This window comes from Lissotriton helveticus, chromosome 1_1, assembly GCF_964261635.1.
Source record: "Lissotriton helveticus chromosome 1_1, aLisHel1.1, whole genome shotgun sequence".
Taxonomy (NCBI): Eukaryota; Metazoa; Chordata; class Amphibia; order Caudata; family Salamandridae; genus Lissotriton; species Lissotriton helveticus.
In genome coordinates this window covers 1,002,809,742-1,002,826,799 of record NC_136057.1, presented here as the reverse complement: position 1 = coordinate 1,002,826,799, position 17,058 = coordinate 1,002,809,742, and the positions used below count along the sequence as shown (strand labels likewise).

Genomic DNA, 17,058 nt, shown 5'->3' with positions numbered 1-17,058 from the left:
AGGTTTTCCAGAGGGCTGCGAGGAGGGTAATATGGAGCGTTTTCTCACGTCATGGCTGGAGGGATGGCTGCCGTCTGAGTCGCTGGCAAGGTGCTTTGTAGTAGAACGAGCCCACCATGCACTCATGCAAAAGCCTCCGGTGGGGGCCCGGCCGCGGCCAATTATCGCCAAACTCCTTAACTATATGGACAGAGACATGATCCTAAAACAGGCCCGGGCACAAGAACCGCTACGGTATAAGAATGCCCGCATTCTGATCTTCCCAGATTATACCCAGCAGGTCCAACAGCAACGCCAGTCGTTTATGGCCGCGAAGGCTCGGCTAAGGGAGCTTAAACTTCCATATGCCCTCCTGCTTCCCGCGCGGCTCCGGGTAGACTTCCAGTCGCGCACCCACTTCTTCGACAGCCCCGAGGAGGTCTTTCGATGGACAGAGGAGACGGTCAGGATTCGGCCCCACACTCCAACGGGCAGGGAGCCTGATTCTCAGACGAGGGAGATGCCACCGGGGGATACCGGTCAGCGGCAGCGGAGCAGAGAACGGCGGTCGCGGTCCAGAAGGAGACGCTCGAGATCTGCGGAGGCAAGCCGGTCCCGGGAGAACAGATCCAAGAGGGAAAATGATGGGGGCAGCGGCTGCCCCACGGCGGAACACTTGTGTCTATTTGCTGGATTGTCACAAACTGGGCTTGTGCATCCACTGGTAGTGGACTAGTAGGAGCTCTATCATATGTTGTTGGGCTGTGAAATGGGGATCCATTGGATGGGGCGGGCCTGGTCCTCCGGTTGGGGTCCTGGATCAAGCTCCTCCGCGATAGATACTTCAGTGTTGGGGTTGAGGTATGGGGTGGGGGGTTGGTTGGGAAGGGTTGTTTTGGTCACCGGGTCACCCGTGTACTACAGGCGCGATGGGGTTCACACACACACACCACTGCGGCTTAATCCTTGTACGGAATGACACAAGCTTCTCGAATGGCTAACTTGAATGTTGGGGGACATGGGCAGCAACAGGGCCTGCGTATTGTGAGTTGGAATGTCCGAGGAATGTTGGATAAGGTAAAACGGGGGGGCGGTACTCCAGCATGCGAAGCGTCCGCGAGCGGACATTCTTTTGTTGCAGGAAACGCATCTTATGGGCACGAAGGTCCTGTGCTTGCAGCGCTTTGGCTTCCAGCAGGTCTTCCACTCGGGCTTTACTAGAGGGTCCAGGGGAGTGGCTATCTAATTACACCAGAGGGTTCCATACACACACGAGGAGCAATGGTATGACCAGCAAGGTCGATATGTAATTACTCGAGGTAGGATGGCGATCTCCCTATTATACTGGGCAGTGTGTATGCACCGCCTCCGCTGCAATGGAGTCTGATAGAAAAGTTGAGGCTGCTTTGGGCGAACATGCCAGATGACCTGTCTGTCATGGGGGGGGGATTGGAATGATGTCATGCAACTGGCGCTAGATAGGTCATGTTCTGGTGCGGGGTCCAGGGGAGGGTTACCCACAAAGCTCCATGCACTGGTGACGGGAATGGATTGGGTAGATGTGTGGCGGCGACTGCACGGTGTGGCCAGGGAATATACATACCTGTCGGCGGTGCATAAGACATTTTCCCGGCTCGACTACCTGTTCGTGTCCAAGGCTGGGGTGGACAGGGTGCTGGCGGCAGAGATCTTGAATCGAGGACTCTCGGACCACTCCCCCGTTTATGTGGAGCTGGACACTGGGAGGAACAGGCGGCCCTTCCGCTGGCGATTGGCTATGTGGAACTTACAGAAACCGGAATATACGACCCACATGGGGGAATCCATTGCCCACTACCTGGGTGAGAATGCGGGAACCGTGTCCAGTGCGGCCACGCTCTGGGAGGCGCTGAAGCCCACACTACGGGGGGTGGACATATCATGGTGCGCAGCCACTCGCAGGCAACGGCGGGAGGAGCTGGTCCGCGCAGAAGCTCACATCGAGCGACTTGAGTCGCAGGTGCGTGAGTCGGGCAGCGAGTTGGGAGTGAGGCAGTTACTTCTGGCCCGCCAAGAGTGTGCGGCCTTGCTGATGGAGGAGGCTTGTCAGGTCTGGCTTGCTACGCGCAGTAGGGTGTACCAATGGGGGGATAAGTCGGGGAAAATGCTGCATCGGTTGTGCCAGGGCACCATGCACGCGCAGATCTTGCCTGCAGTTCTGGAGGTGGCGGGGGGGGGGGGGGCGCATGGCGGATCCACTGGCTATCGCGGAGAGTTTTGTCGAATACTTTGCTGATCTGTATGCCCCGCGGGAATGCCTGGATCCAGCCATGATAGACCGATTTATAGCAGACCTGCCGCCCAGGGCACTGTCGGACGCTCAGCGAGACCAACTGGAGGCTCCCCTCTCTGAACAGGAATTGGGGGTGGCCCGAGGAGAATGGAGAACCGGGAAGGCCCCCGGCCCGAATGGATTCCCCAGCAAATTCTTTCGCCTATACAATTTGCAGCTGGCCAAGCATTATATAGCAGTGGTGGAGGAAGCCCGGGAGGAAGGGGTGCTCCCGCCGGATTGGAGACATGCCGAAGTGGTGGTCTTTCAGAAACCTGGACGCCCTCCGGAGAGCCATGCGTCCTATCGACCCATTTCTCTCCTTAACGTCGAAGCCAAGGTCTTGGCAAAGGCGTTGGCTAACCGACTCTTGCCACATATAACGTCCCTAGTACATCCGGACCAGGCGGGCTTTATGCCTCAGAGGGCTACGCGGCATAATATAAGGAGAGCGCAGGTGGCAGTCACAGCGATTCGGCAGACCGGGGAGCCGGCGGCACTGCTCCTGGCAGACATGGATAGGGCGTTCGACTCTCTGAGCTGGACCTATCTGTATGCCTTGCTGCCCAGGCTCAATCTGGGTCCACGTTTTCTGTCATACATACAGTTGCTCTATACTGGTCTCACGGCAGCGGTTAGGGTCGCAGGGGCGGTATCCTCTGTTTTCAAGATTCAGAGGGGAACGCGGCAGGGGTGCCCCTTGTCGCCCTACTTATTTGCGTTAGCCATGGAGCCATTGGCAGCGTGGGTATGCATCGATGCGCAGCTTCATGGGTTTAGGTGGGGCGTGGGTCTTTCCGACAAGATAGCCCTCTACGCGGATGATGTTCTCTTTTTCCTAATGGCCCTGGATAGGACGGGCCCGAGGCTGCTGGAGATCATGCAGATTTTCAGGGAGACGTCGGGCCTGTACATGAACCCTCGCAAATCCACATTGTGGCTTCTAGATGGGCAGACGAAAGTGAGGACGTGGGCTTCCCCGATACAATTGGCCGCGGGAGGGCTGAAGTACTTGGGGGTGGTGTTGTCGGAGGTACCAGCTATAGCATGGGAGCGCAATGTGGTACCGGTGTGGGATAGGACGCGGGCGGACAACACATCCTGGTCTTGTATACCTCTCACGCGGTTTGGTAGGTCAGCAATATATAAAATGGTGGCATTACCTCGTCTTCTCTACCAGTTGCAGAATCACCCATTCCCAATTCCAGCCCGGTGGTTTCGCACGGTGAACTCGGTGTTGGGACAGTTTCTTTGGGAGGGAGGGAGGGTGCGTGAGGCGGTACGTACATGTTTTCTCTCTACATACGGGGGGGCTGGCCTCACCGGATCTCCTGTCGTTCTATCAGGCCTCGCACTTGCTGGTCCTCAACGACTGGTGGTATGGTGACAGGGGGGATCCGGCTTATGCGCTGGAGCGCTGTCTGATGGGCCAGCACACATTACACACTATATTGTACTCTGCCAGGTTACGTGGGGCGCTACCGCCGGCCACGAAGGTGGTGTTCGCGGTCTGGAAACAGGCATTGCGACGCATGGGTTGGTGGGGGGTCCTGACGCGGGAAACTCCACTGTGGAATAATGGGCGGCTGCCCCAGTTGGCATCCCACCCCCTGAGTCCTGTCAAAACAGCCATCGGCATATCCACGCTGGGCGATGTTGTGACAGATACCTCCATTAAGTCCTTTCAGACTCTACAAGAAGAATACCAATTACAGCAGACACAGCTGTATCAATACCTACAGTTGAGGCACGGGCTAACCCCGAGCTTGCGGGGATTGGAGGATATTCCGGAGTTCAGCCTATAGAGGCCAAACTATTCATGGGTGATCTGGGCGATAGGAAAATTTCGCGCATATATCAAACCTTAGTGAGGCATTGCTCCCCAACACTTCAGAAACTGAGGGGGGATTGGGAGGCTGACGTGGGAGTGCTGGAAGAAGAGGACTGGGTAGAGGTGCTGGCGTCCCCGCGTGGGGCGGCCATTGCAATGCGACTTCGTCTGGTCCAATTTAAATACCTCCACAGGGTGTACTTCACTAGGGTGCGCCTTTGGCGAGCGGGGATGATCTCCTCACCGATATGCTTGCCCTGCGATCAGCAGGAGGGCACATTTCTACACACAGTCTGGTTATGCACTGCGTGAGAGCGCTTTTGGGGGGGGTCTTTCGGAGGTCTTGGGGTGGCAGCTGGTCCGCACACCGCAGTTGGCCCTTCTGCATGTGATGGAGGTAGTGGGAGGAAATAGATACAAGAGACACCTCTTATTACTAGGGCTCACCCTGGCGAAACGTGATATAGCACGGGCATGGAAGGCGACGAGGGCCCCATCAGTAGCGGGTTGGAAGAGTGGTTTTTGCATGGGTCTGGAGAAGCCTATTTTTGTGGCACGGGGGTACCCACGCAAGCATTATAAAATCTGGAATAGGTGGCCAGAATACTGGGAGTTGTGGCTGGACACTCCTGTGGCAGATGAGCAGGTATTGCCGGGTTAGGGAGGACACGTGCGATGATGAAGAACTGTGCCGCGAGGGTGGTGGGGTGGACTGTTGATGCCGTATGGCATATGTCTGTTATGCACAATTGTGATTCTGAAGAAGTGGACCTGTGTGACCCGGGGGGAAGGGGGGGAGTTGGGGAAGTTGGACATAGGAGAGGGGGGTGATGTATTCATCAAACTATATAGTCAAGGGCAAATATGACCTTTTGTACTGATTGTGCAGTTGCCTCTGGGTTACAGGGGGCTGCTTACTATGTGCTGCTTGACTAATAAAATCTGTTTAAAAAAAAAAAAGTGAATTCAGATTTTTACTAAATACATTTTAAAGAAAAATAACTTTTTTCGAAACTTAACTTTTCCCTGCATGAAGTTGCTGGAGGCTAACAAGAATTTTGTTCTCCCACTTCTGCCAGCCAGTAATTAGCATCTGAATAGCCCCCTTGATGGGTGTGAAATGCCTCCCAGGAGGAAACAATAGGTAAACCTGAATGGGCAGAGATATACAAGGTCAGGCTGTGAGCATCCTTTTTGACTTTCAAGTGTCAAATCTTGCTTGAAATTAAATCCAGTTTGACACGTCTGATGGAGTTTTTTCATAGAAGACTTGGAAAGCACTTCAAAGAGGCTTGCCTCACATAGGCTACTGTTAGACTACACCTAAGAAGAGCCCCTCCTTTGTCTCCTTCGGCCAGCCAGGTTATAATCACAATGGGCTTCTTTCAAGCATTACTATGTCAAAGTCTAGGTTTACATATACCATTTGGGGTGTACTTCAAATGAGGGATGCAGGAGGCTAAAATATATTTTCTGTATCCCCTGTCTGATTGATGTAAACTCTACTTTTTTTCCCATCAGACTTCTATCTTCACATTAACTAGGAGAACCGTTGCTGCTTCAATCTGGATTTTGGTGTTAAATGTCAGAGTACACTAGTATTACCATAGTATACTCCCCACACACATCCCCTGCCCTTAGATCCCAAGTTTAGTGCGGCCGAAGACTTTTGCCATCTTGAAAATGCCCAAAGTGGGTAGAGCTAGGCCCAGGAACCTCTATTCCTTTGGTTAGGCGGTCCCCGGGGGCCATTCCGACCCCCTTGATCAAGCCAGGCATAAATGTGGCATCTACAATCACCCACTACAGAACACTCCTGGACTTGTGGCAGATCAGATGAGAACTGAAAACTGCTGCAGGAGACCTGAGAAGAGCCTACAAAACTGGACCAGTGTTCCTTCTTGAACCCATAACAAAGAAGTGGACTCCAAGGTTCTTAAGTCAGCCCTTCTGTCAAGCTACATGAACACAACAAAATACAGGAGGCCTTTTCCATCCACTGCTCAGCTGACAAGTGTCTGTCTGTCACCCTGTGAGTCTTTAAATGCCTCCCCTGAGTGCTTTAGAACTGTACTCCTGTGGTAGAATGGTAGATAAAGGACTAAAGTCAGAAGGTAAAATCTTTAAGCAGGACGAACCCGGTAAGTGTCTCTGACCAATGCACTATTACACTCAGCTTCACATTGCACTTAGTCAATGTTGTGGTAGAACAGGACCTATCAATTGAACTTCGCGCTTCTTGGCTCTATTTTTACATAAAACTTTAAAAATGAATATCTTAGTTCCAACTTATTGATTTTTTTGACATTTTGTACATTACGTTTTACTTTACTAATTTGTTTTGTGATATTTATTGTTTTGCAATTTCAACTTTATTACTGTTTTAGTACTGCATAAATACTTTACACATTACCTCTAAGTTAAGCCGGTCTGCTCTGCCCATTAATCTAGGCTCAGTTCAGAATGTATTACTCCAGGATGGGAAAAACTTAAAAAGGTTATTTATGGATCCTCACACACCATATTGGTGTCATGCTTCACCATCGGGTCTCACCTTGGTCCCTAAAAACCAGGGTGGGCTCAACCATATTTGAGGAAGCATTTTAAATATTCTTCCTAACGGGGTCTAGAGATTAAACATACCTAAAAGACAGTTTGTTTTGCCTTTATTGTTGTTTGCCTTTGATATAATTGAAAAGTTATGTGTCAGGTGTTTATTGGGGGTTACTACCCCTGTACCCCAGTTTCTTATCGAGTTAGGGTTCTGAACTGAGACTAGGCTCGGTCATACGAGCAGGAGGATACCAGCGTATTCAATGGTTTAGAAAGGGAGGTAGTATCCGGAGGTTCCCCTACGCACATAGAAACCGCTCTCCCTTCCCCGCATAGGAATGTGGGTATAGGACAGTGGGCTGCGCCATAACCAGCAGGAGGCTGAGCTCAGATTTATTTAGTGACTTTAGCGATTCACCCTAACAAAGACTTTAATTATTACCTGAGGTGGGCACCTATCGCCCTCCCTCAAATAATAATACTGCAAAAATGGTTTTGCCCCAACTCTTCCGGTGTTTATCAATTTTTCCTACAGGACAAAAAGTAACTGGGACACTGAGTCTCAAACTTTGATGATGAATTAATGACATTTTATTTCTTTTTCCGAATTGGACTTGGCACAATGAATCTTAATCATTCAGTCTGTCCCTCTTCTGGCACACTTACTCTATTAAACATTAAAAAAAAAAAAAAAGTGCATACAGAAGCCCCCTTTTTGTTTTCACAATAAATACTCCCGTTCCTCATGTGTTGTTCTATTACATTTTCAAGATGTTCATTCTATTGAAACTGCAAGCCTAGCATCTTATAACTAACCAACTACCGTCCCAGGCTGTCTGTTTGCTAGTCTGACAATGGTATTATTTTGGAGGGAGGATTCGGATGCTCCTAAATTCATTCTACACAAGTGTTCTGGTCTGGTTGTAGATTGAACAATGAAGTGTTTTAGAGAAGATGGCATAAGGATCTATCAGATGCATTCATATACCGCCTTTTATCTAGTCTTCATGGTAAGAACATTGTATGTAGATTTTTATGACCATAGAATGCCATTGAATGGTCACATTGGTCTTTATATTGAATGCTTGTGAGAGGCTGGGACTACATGGCTGTGGAATAATCACTATTTTATAAACTGGATTCTGGTAGATACTTAACTTTATGCAAGAATGTAAAAAGGTGAACTTGTTTTGATGAAAGGCAGATTTGATTCTCTGAAAGGTTAATTTGGTTTATTTTTTCTAAACAAAGACGTGCTTACTAAGAAGTTTCCTCATTTTCCACATAATTGATAATAACACAGAAGAATTAAAACAATTATGGATTAAAATAGCGGATCACTACTTTAGGTGGCACTGGTGGTGAAAGGTCATCTTGGTAAATTTCAGATTATTAACATTGGAAAACAATTGTTTTTCAGTGTTTTATTTTTATAAAACAATGTAATCCAAGACCGGCCCTGACTGCCTCTGTTCAATATATAGCCTTTTGGCCTTTCAAGTTGGATGCTTTTGTTTTTCTGCTCTTTGTGTTTTGGGGCTGTTTTTTCCTCTACACCTAAAAAGCACTAGTAAAGCAACAATGTTTTCTCATCTAGACTATGGTAACTCTTCAGATAGGTCTTCTGAACCTTATGACTAAGGGCCATCTGAGGGGAAACTTCTACGGAATCTACCGGCGTTTGGAGCATTGTGTGTCTTGCTGCTGCCCTGCAACGCCTTGCCGGACCCGCTGCGCGGGTCGCGCTGCGTCGCGTGACTCTCTCTGTGTGTGGGAGGAGAGGGGAGCCTGCTTTCATCACCAAGTCTTGGACCACGGCGGGGCTGCGAGCTGCCTAGCAGGGACTCCAGTGACCAGGAGTCCCTGCGTGCATCACCTGTGGCTGCTCTCCCTGCCGGCACCGCCCCTGACAAGCGGATTTAAAAAGCCAGTGTTTCCCTTGCCTTGTGGGAAACTTCTACGGAATCTACCGGCGTTTGGAGCATTGTGTGTCTTGCTGCTGCCCTGCAACGCCTTGCCGGACCCGCTGCGCGGGTCCCGCTGCGTCGCGTGACTCTCTGTGTGTGGGAGGGGAGCCTGCTTTCATCACCAAGTCTTGGACCCCGGCGGGGCTGCGAGCTGCCCAGCAGGGACTCCAGTGACCAGGAGTCCCTGCGTGCATCACCTGTGGCTGCTCTCCCTGCCGGCACCGCCCCCTGCCCTCCCCCTATTTCCATAGGGTGGTGCACCCGCTGCGCGGGAGCGACCGGGGCGAAGACCGGGCAAAGACCGGGCAAAGACCGGGCAAAGAGCGGGCAAAGAGCAGGCAAAGAGCGGGCAAAGAGCGGGCAAAGAGCGGGCCGTTTGAGGCCGTTCGAGTACGGCAGAGCCCGGCCTAGGCCCACCCCCCTTGGCCGATCGGAAGGTCTTAAGGTAGGCGGCGGGCTTTGTACTTATATCTCCTGCCTTTTGGTGTTGCTAAGACAGCCTAAAACTCTTGTAAGACTCTCCCATCCGCGCCCCTCGCAATGCCGCTACGGTCAGGCAAAGAACGATCCGTGCAAATCCACACCACCAAGGGAGTCGTCTCTGGCCCCCTTGATGCATTTATTTCACGGGCTACTGGAATCCTAGAGAAGGAAATCGCCATGGTGGAGAAAAGACTTTCAATAGATCTTATTAGTGACAAGCGATCATCATTGGGGGCTCTAGCTACTTCTACCTCCCCTGTACCCACCGCTCCACATGCTGCCTTTAACTGTGTCCATACCTCCTTCACGGACGCTATTGTCCATCAAGAAAGTGTAGGGGTGAGTCCAACAGCCTGCATTTCGAAGGAAGAAAGACCCAGTATAGATGTCTCTCAATGTAGTCAGGGGGATGATTCACGGAATAGTGGGGGGCCCGAGCTCAGTCAGCTCTCCGGATACCTTCTCCTTAATCACTCTAACAATTCCAATCCTGCCGAAATTACAAACCACCCCGCACCCAATCCTGGTCCTAACGTTAAAAAGAGAAAGCTGGATTCTAGAGTGTCGGGGGAGAGAGACCGGAAAATCCCTAAAACAAATGATGCCCAAGACGAAGGGAGTCAGGGGTCTGAGTTTCATCCGGACCCTCTAAACCCTTCTGTATTCGCCAATATGCTATGTCCTTCCCTCTCGGCCTTGGGTTCCTCTAGCACTTGCCCCATGTGCCTTAATAGTGACGACGTTTTGTTAGCAAAAATGGAGGCCATGTTCAAAACTTTATTACTACCTGTTTTGGAGCGGACAAGGCTCATGACCTCAAAAGTTGATAGCATGGAGGCTATGACTAACTTAAACCATGCTATGTTACAAACCTTACTTGGCACTAACCATACGGGTGCCAGTAAAATACAAATAGCCACTAAGGCCCCTGTTAGTAATAACATGGCAAGGGGTAATCCACCATCTAACAAAACTTTAGGGCCAAACACCATCATACCTAAAGGGGGAGAAAAATTAAATAGCACATCTTCCAAACCAGGCACCAGCACCCTTACTCAGACTCCCAAGCCAAAGCCAAAGCCAAAATCTATGGATAAGCAAAATACTGGTGGGCATCAAAGCGCGGGACCTCTCCCACAATCTTTTACAAACCCTGCCCCCCCCCTGCACACAAAGAGACCAACGCACTATCCACAATAATCACAGGGAGGGGGGACGTAAAAGAATATCTACCCCCCGTGCTGACTTACCACCTGAAGCAGCTCAACACACTATTGTCCTGACAGGTGTAGCCCCGTTAAAACCAGGCAGCAAGGAGTCATATGGGGACCTTCGTAATAAAGTCATTTTCTGGCTAAATAAAAATCGCCCTTTACCACCCTCCTCTCCGACGGAGATTCTATTTGTGAGAAGAGTAGATTGGGTGGGTCATGGGACCAAAGACTTGGAGGGAGATTGCATTTTAATCTCGTTCAAAGATATATGGGTGGTAGATGCCATTCGAAGGGAACCTAGGTTTGCAAGACAGGGGGATGTACAAACCTTAGCCCTATCATGTTTCTACCCACATAGGCAAATACCCCCCCAACCCTACTCTTTATTTCGCCAGGTTCCAGCTATAAGACACCCTTTGGCACTAACCCCTCTCGACCGCCAGCGCCCTTTTCTTTTTAATCATTTTGGCCCCCTTTCTGACCTTGAGGCCATTGATTGACTCCACGATCCACCCAGTGAGCCTTCCCCTGATAAAGCAATGGCCCAAGAGCTTATTGGGCACAGTATGGTAAGCCCATACCCACTCTGTAACTCAGTGGTTGTGGGCGGAGGCCCAGAGTCTAGGCTACCCAATCTACTGCTCCATAGAGATACTCAAGAGACCTCGACTAAGGATGACCCTATAGCTTCAATAGACCACGTCAGGCACATTGAGGTTAAAAAGGATAGAGGGTATCCACAGGCAGTTATGCCGTCTTTACCTTTACAACCTCCCCCTTTGGTCCAATCGAATGACAACCTGAAAATCTTGTCTTGGAACATAGCAGGAATCAAGGCCCGCCTTGCCTCTATTGACTGGTTGAACTTTGTGGACGACTATGACATCATCCTGTTGCAAGAAACTTGGGCAACTGAGCCAGTCTACAAGTTGGGTTTCATTAACTTTTTTTAAACCTGCTATTAAAGGGGGCAAAGGGCGTGCCTCAGGTGGTCTGACGATTTGGGTGAAACAGTCTCTGGGTCTCCACCCAACTGAGCTCTCTGTTCAGCATCCGGATCTCCTTCAAATCAAATTAAGCAAAGACAACCAACGACATGTGCACATTTTTAATGTTTACGCTAGAAGTCTGCCCGGTGGCCGAAGTTCGCCCTTGTTGAACATTATCGACTACAAAATCTCGGAAATGGGCAGCGAGAATGTCACTATCCTAGCTGGAGATCTAAATTGCACTATAGAGCCATTGTTTGACACCGGAGACAGTTGGAGCATGGCTGAGGACTCTGTTTGGGACATCCCCGATCTAAAAGTGGCTAAGAGGGCAAAAGCAACAGAGGCGGCTGTGTCCTGGATGGCATTTTGCCTAAATAGGGGTTTTCGTGCATGTAATGGCCGCTCAATTTCAGACAAAGAGGCTAATTGCACCTTCGACAATGGGCGGAGTCAGAGCCGTATTGACTATATCTTGCTAAATATGGAACACTGGCCGTTATTAATTGACATGGCAGTACTACAGCGCCCGGAAAGCGATCACAACCCGCTGTCACTGTCACTGAAACTACCAGGCCTAAAGAGACAAGAGGAGCCTACCACCTCTCACACAGGGGACGCACTACTAACCAACGATAGGAGGAGACTGAAATGGTCCCGGGTAATGGAGGATAAATCTTTATGGGACAATGTTAATACAGTGGCAATTAACGTGTATAATGAGATGCTGCAAATTGATTTGTTGGGGACAGACCCTGGTTTGGCTAACAATGTTATGAAATTACATATTAGATGCTTCGACCAGTTAAAATCCCTTCTTTCCCTCCCGTGTAGAAGTGCTTCCACTAAAACCAATCCCTTGCCCCAGAAATGGTATAACAAAAAATGCAGGGAGGCACATTCGGCTCTTATTTTGTCTATTAAATCACGGGACATGGTTGCAGTTAAGGCGGCCAGGCTCCATTATAGGAAAACCCTTCGGGAAGCTAAACGGGAGTGGGAAGATAGGTTCTGGTCTGATCTTTTGGAGGCGTCCATCTCAAACAATCAAAAAAAGTTTTGGGATCTAGTTAAATGGGGGAAAAACCCTGACTCTTCCACCCCGGCTAACAATGTGCCTCTGGAGGATTGGGTATTATTCTACTCTGCCCAATTCAGAGCCGATGACCCCAAAGCTATAATTCCCTTGGGTAGGACGCTCCCGCTGGTTCCCCACGGGGAAAAAATAAAATGAATCTTTTCAGTTGCTGAGGCCGAGCTGGCCCTGGCCCTGACTCTACGAGGGAAAGCCCCGGGTATGGATTTGATTCCGGCGGATTTATTTAAATCCAACTTCCGTACATAACTACGATAGCTAACTCCCTAGCCCACGGAGCCACAGTCCCAAAATCGTGGAAGGGAGCTGAAATAGTCCCGATTTATAAAAAGGGCGACAAGTCCTTACCAGGGAATTACCGCCCGATCAGTTTGATCGACTCTATTCAAAAAATCATAGCACGTATGATCTTGGGGCGGGTCCAGGGATGGATCGAAACAGAGGGCATTCTATCTCCCATGCAGGCGGGCTTCAGATCAGGAATAAGCACCATAGATCAGGTGTTTAGACTCTGCCTGATCTATTGGAAGGTGGTCTGGCTTGGCGGCGGTACCATCTTTGCTGCATTCATTGATCTGAAGTCCGCCTTCGACCTGGTACCAAGGGACAAATTGTGGGGTGTGCTGAAAAATTTGGGATGTCCATTAGAACTACTAGACCTCATTATTAGATTCCATGAGGATAACTATGCGAGGGTAAGGTGGGGGGCCAGGGACAAGTGACGGAAACATTTCCCGTAACTCGAGGTGTCCGTCAGGGGTGTGTTCTGGCCCCAACACTCTTCCTCCTTTTCATTGACCAAGTTGTTAAATTCTTCATGGATACCCCCAATGATGCCCCAATGTTGGCTGGGATGAGATTCCCCCTTCTCATCTTCGCCGACGACACTTTACTCCTCTCAAGAACACGCAGCGGACTCCAGCGGGCTTTGGACCGCTTTGAGGAGTACTGTGCCATTAACAACTTGGTGGTAAATGTGGGAAAAACGAAGTTTATGGTTTTTACTAAAAATCACCCAGTTCGGAGCTCCGTGAGGCTGAACGGAGTTAACCTCGAGCAAGTTGACACCATGACCTACTTGGGGGTCACCCTTGACAGCCGTTTGAGATGGAAAGACCAAATTAACATCCAACATCTCAAATTTGCAAGGCTGACTGGCTGCCTCGTTAAAGAGCAAAGGGAATCTACCACAAAGCGGGTTTTACCGGCCCTCAAGATTTATGACGCTAAAATCTCTACCGCCATTCTTTATGGCGCTGATCTCTGGGGCTATATGGACCTGCTCAACTTATTTAAAACCCAATGTAAGTTCTTTCGTAATCTAGTAGGTCTTCCACAGTCGACCCCCTCGATTCCACTCTGCCTGGACCTAGGGTCCCCTCCGATCAACGAGATGGCTAGTTTTAGGTTGGTGGCCCTGTGGAGACGTATATGGACGTCTCCAGATCTATTTCTTTTTGCAAAGGAATTGGCTGAAGTTAGGTCTATCACTGGATCTGGGAAAATTCCATGGTTTTCTGCTGTAAAAACCATCCTTACTGATATGGGCTTAGAACATCATTGGTCATCCCCCCAATCCAATGTATTTCCCTCCAAACATGAGTTTAAATCCCTGTACTGGGCTTCGATCCGTCTAAAAAGAGTTTCACTCTCTAACAATAATAGCCTTACGGGCCGGTTTTTAACATTCAAACTTGACCTATTGCGAGAGCCCTATTGGGATATAATAACCAGACCACTAGATAAAAAACTGTACCATCAGTTTAGAGTGGGTTCTTTGCCTCTGAACTCTTTCTCAAACAAATGGTCCACAGGGTCCTCAACCAACTGTAAAAGTTGCCCTGGTCATAATGAATCCGAGGGACATTTTCTGTTTGCTTGTCCTAGATATGCTGTACCCCGAAAGAAATGGCTAAAACCTCTGTTTCAAAAATTACCATTTAAAACATCGGCGGAAGCCATCTGGGCGCTTAAGACCAACACCTCTGAACTTATTGTTGTAAGTCTGGCAAAATATTTGGGCTGGGCCTGGCTCTTAAGGCTAAAACAAATGTTATAGCTCCCTGGGCCACCCATACTGTCTCGTAACTTGATAGAATATGTATCAGTTTAAATCACTTGTTATTAGTACTTTCCATTTGCATCCCTTGCATATCCGGCAAGAAAGGGCTCACTGATGATGAATACGAATTGAAATGCTTCTTTTTTTTTTTAACTTCAATCAGGTTTTTCATTAATTGATATTTAATACTTTTTTATACATTCTCCTTTTTGGTCTGTTCCAAATGTGTTTTGTATCTGTTTCTTTTTTTTTTTATGGTTGTTTTTTTTCTCTGTATTTTAATGTGTCTTTTATGATTTGTCAAAAAATCGAAATAAAGACTTGAAACCTGAAACCTGACTAAGGGCCATCAGAGTCAAGAATGTGACAATTTGGTTTATTGCGAGAAAGCATTATTTCAAATCTAATTGAAATATTATTTCATGTTATTAGGAAAAAGTATACTTTGCAATCTCTGCATTGGTCTGGAGGATGTTTCTTCTATTATCTGGGACTTTGAGTCAGGAATCTTTCCCCGGTCTTGCTGAAGCTCTCATTTGACTACCTGCAAGTTCATAAAGCTTTCAATATCTGACTTCTTTTCTCCAAATTTGATTAAACACAATAGGTTACTTGATTTATCCAGCTTTTCATACTGGTACCAGGCACCCCGACAGGGTGACAGTTAGTGCAAGGATTATCAAATTCAATGTCTTCTGCTCCAGAGAAATGTAAGATAACTATCTAGGGTGCTATAGGCAAGAGGTTCCAGAATTGCCCTACAAGCATTAAATAATGTACCACTACCACAAGGGGGTTAATGCTACAAAATGCCATTTCTCCTAGGGCTCCAAAATTCCTTAACAGAGGCTGCCAAACGCCAAAGCCAGTGGAAGCCGCAACAGACTTACCATGGTCAATTCCTGTAGCCCAGACACATTTATGTCGTTTTATAGCACTCACGCCCAAAGTGACACAAACTGATCGTCTTTCTGGGAGTCTGTGCCCACCTCACGTGCACCAGGTCTAAGTGGAGAGGCCAAGAGTTAGGAAGGCAGAGGTATATCCTACTGCAACTGTACACAAGCGGTGTGCTCAAGATGGAATTTGGAGGGGGATGCTCACAATATACCATGCAGACACCATTACTGGCATGAACTGCTAGAACATAACATCTGTCGAAGAATAGATACAAATGACCAACCAACAGCAACAGATTCTTCCAATCAAATTTAGTGAAATACTGGCCCTCTGTACTGCACATGGGCGGATCTCGGGTTACACCATCAACTGGGCGAAGTCTATAATTTTCGAGCTACGGGGACCACTCCCGCCACTCCCGGACTCCTGTCCGCTAGAACTAGCGCGCACGTCCTTCAAATATCTGGGGATTCATATCACCCGGGACGAGGCAGAGTTCGCACGACTGAACTTGCAGCCCCCCTTAATCCGCCTCCATAGTGATGTGCAACATTGGAAAGAACTCCCCTTAACGTTACTAGGAAGGGCAGCGCTCTTTAAAATGATGGCTCTGCCACGCTTCCTATATGTCCTTGATAATGCTCCGTATTTGGTGCCAGATGGCTTTCTCCAGAAAATAACGGCGCAGATCTCAGGCCTGCTCTGGGGCAGCCAGCCAGCCCGAATCGCACACACAAAATTGAACAGGGGATGGTACGACGGTGGCATTGCGCTACCCAACGTACAGCTGTACTACTGGGCGGCCCAGCTGAAAATCCTTAACCAGTGGATACACGCCCCGCAAGAGGACCCGGCGTTTAAGGCAGACAGGGAGCAACTGGGCACGAACAGTTTGTTGACCCCACTGTACCACCGTGGTGTAGCGGCGAAGCTGACGGGGCCTACGAAACACACAGTGCGTCTCTGGTATAAGGCACAGGCAAAGTTGAAATGGGATGGAATCATCACTAAACTTACACCTCTATGGGACACGAAGGCGTTGGGCCACTTGCGGCGCTCCAAGGGCTTCACGCAGTGGGATAATATCGGCCTCTCAACAGTGGGGGACATGTGGACGGGGGATGGAATAATCTCCTTTGCAACCCTACAGGAGCAATATGATTTGAGGGAAACAGAACTCTACAGATACACTCAGATCAGACATGCACTGCGAGCGGCGATCCCGCCTAACACATCCCCACCCGAATCCTCCCCTCTGGAAGACCGTCTGCTCACGGACTACTTGCAGGAGGGGGCGACTTCGATGACGTACCGAAAATTAGTCAACAACATGCCTGATCCACTGGGGAAACTGAAAGACAAATGGGTGTTGGAGGTGGGCGATCTGGATGAAACTGAGTGGAACGCAGCCATGGCGTCCCCGCGCGAAGCAGGCATTTCCTCCAAATTCCGCCTAGTACAGTTAAAAATCCTACACCGGGTTTACTACACTCGCACGACACTACACAAGTTGCACAGGGCTGAGCATCCTTATTGTCTTAGGGGTTGCGGGGCAGAAGGCTCGTTCATACACACGATCTGGGACTGTCCGCTGCTGGTTAGTTACTGGCAAAGAGTATTACGCACCTTGGCCCAAGCACTACACACCACCCTTGCTCTGGACCCGCGAATGT

General features: G+C 49.1%; 1 protein-coding gene across 1 annotated transcript in view; it reads right to left on the bottom strand.

Annotated features, from left to right (window-relative positions):
* ZC3HC1 (zinc finger C3HC-type containing 1) overlaps window positions 1-17,058 on the bottom strand; it is a 124,669-nt gene that overhangs the window by 76,091 nt on the left and 31,520 nt on the right. The gene's annotated exons all lie outside the window — the stretch shown is intronic.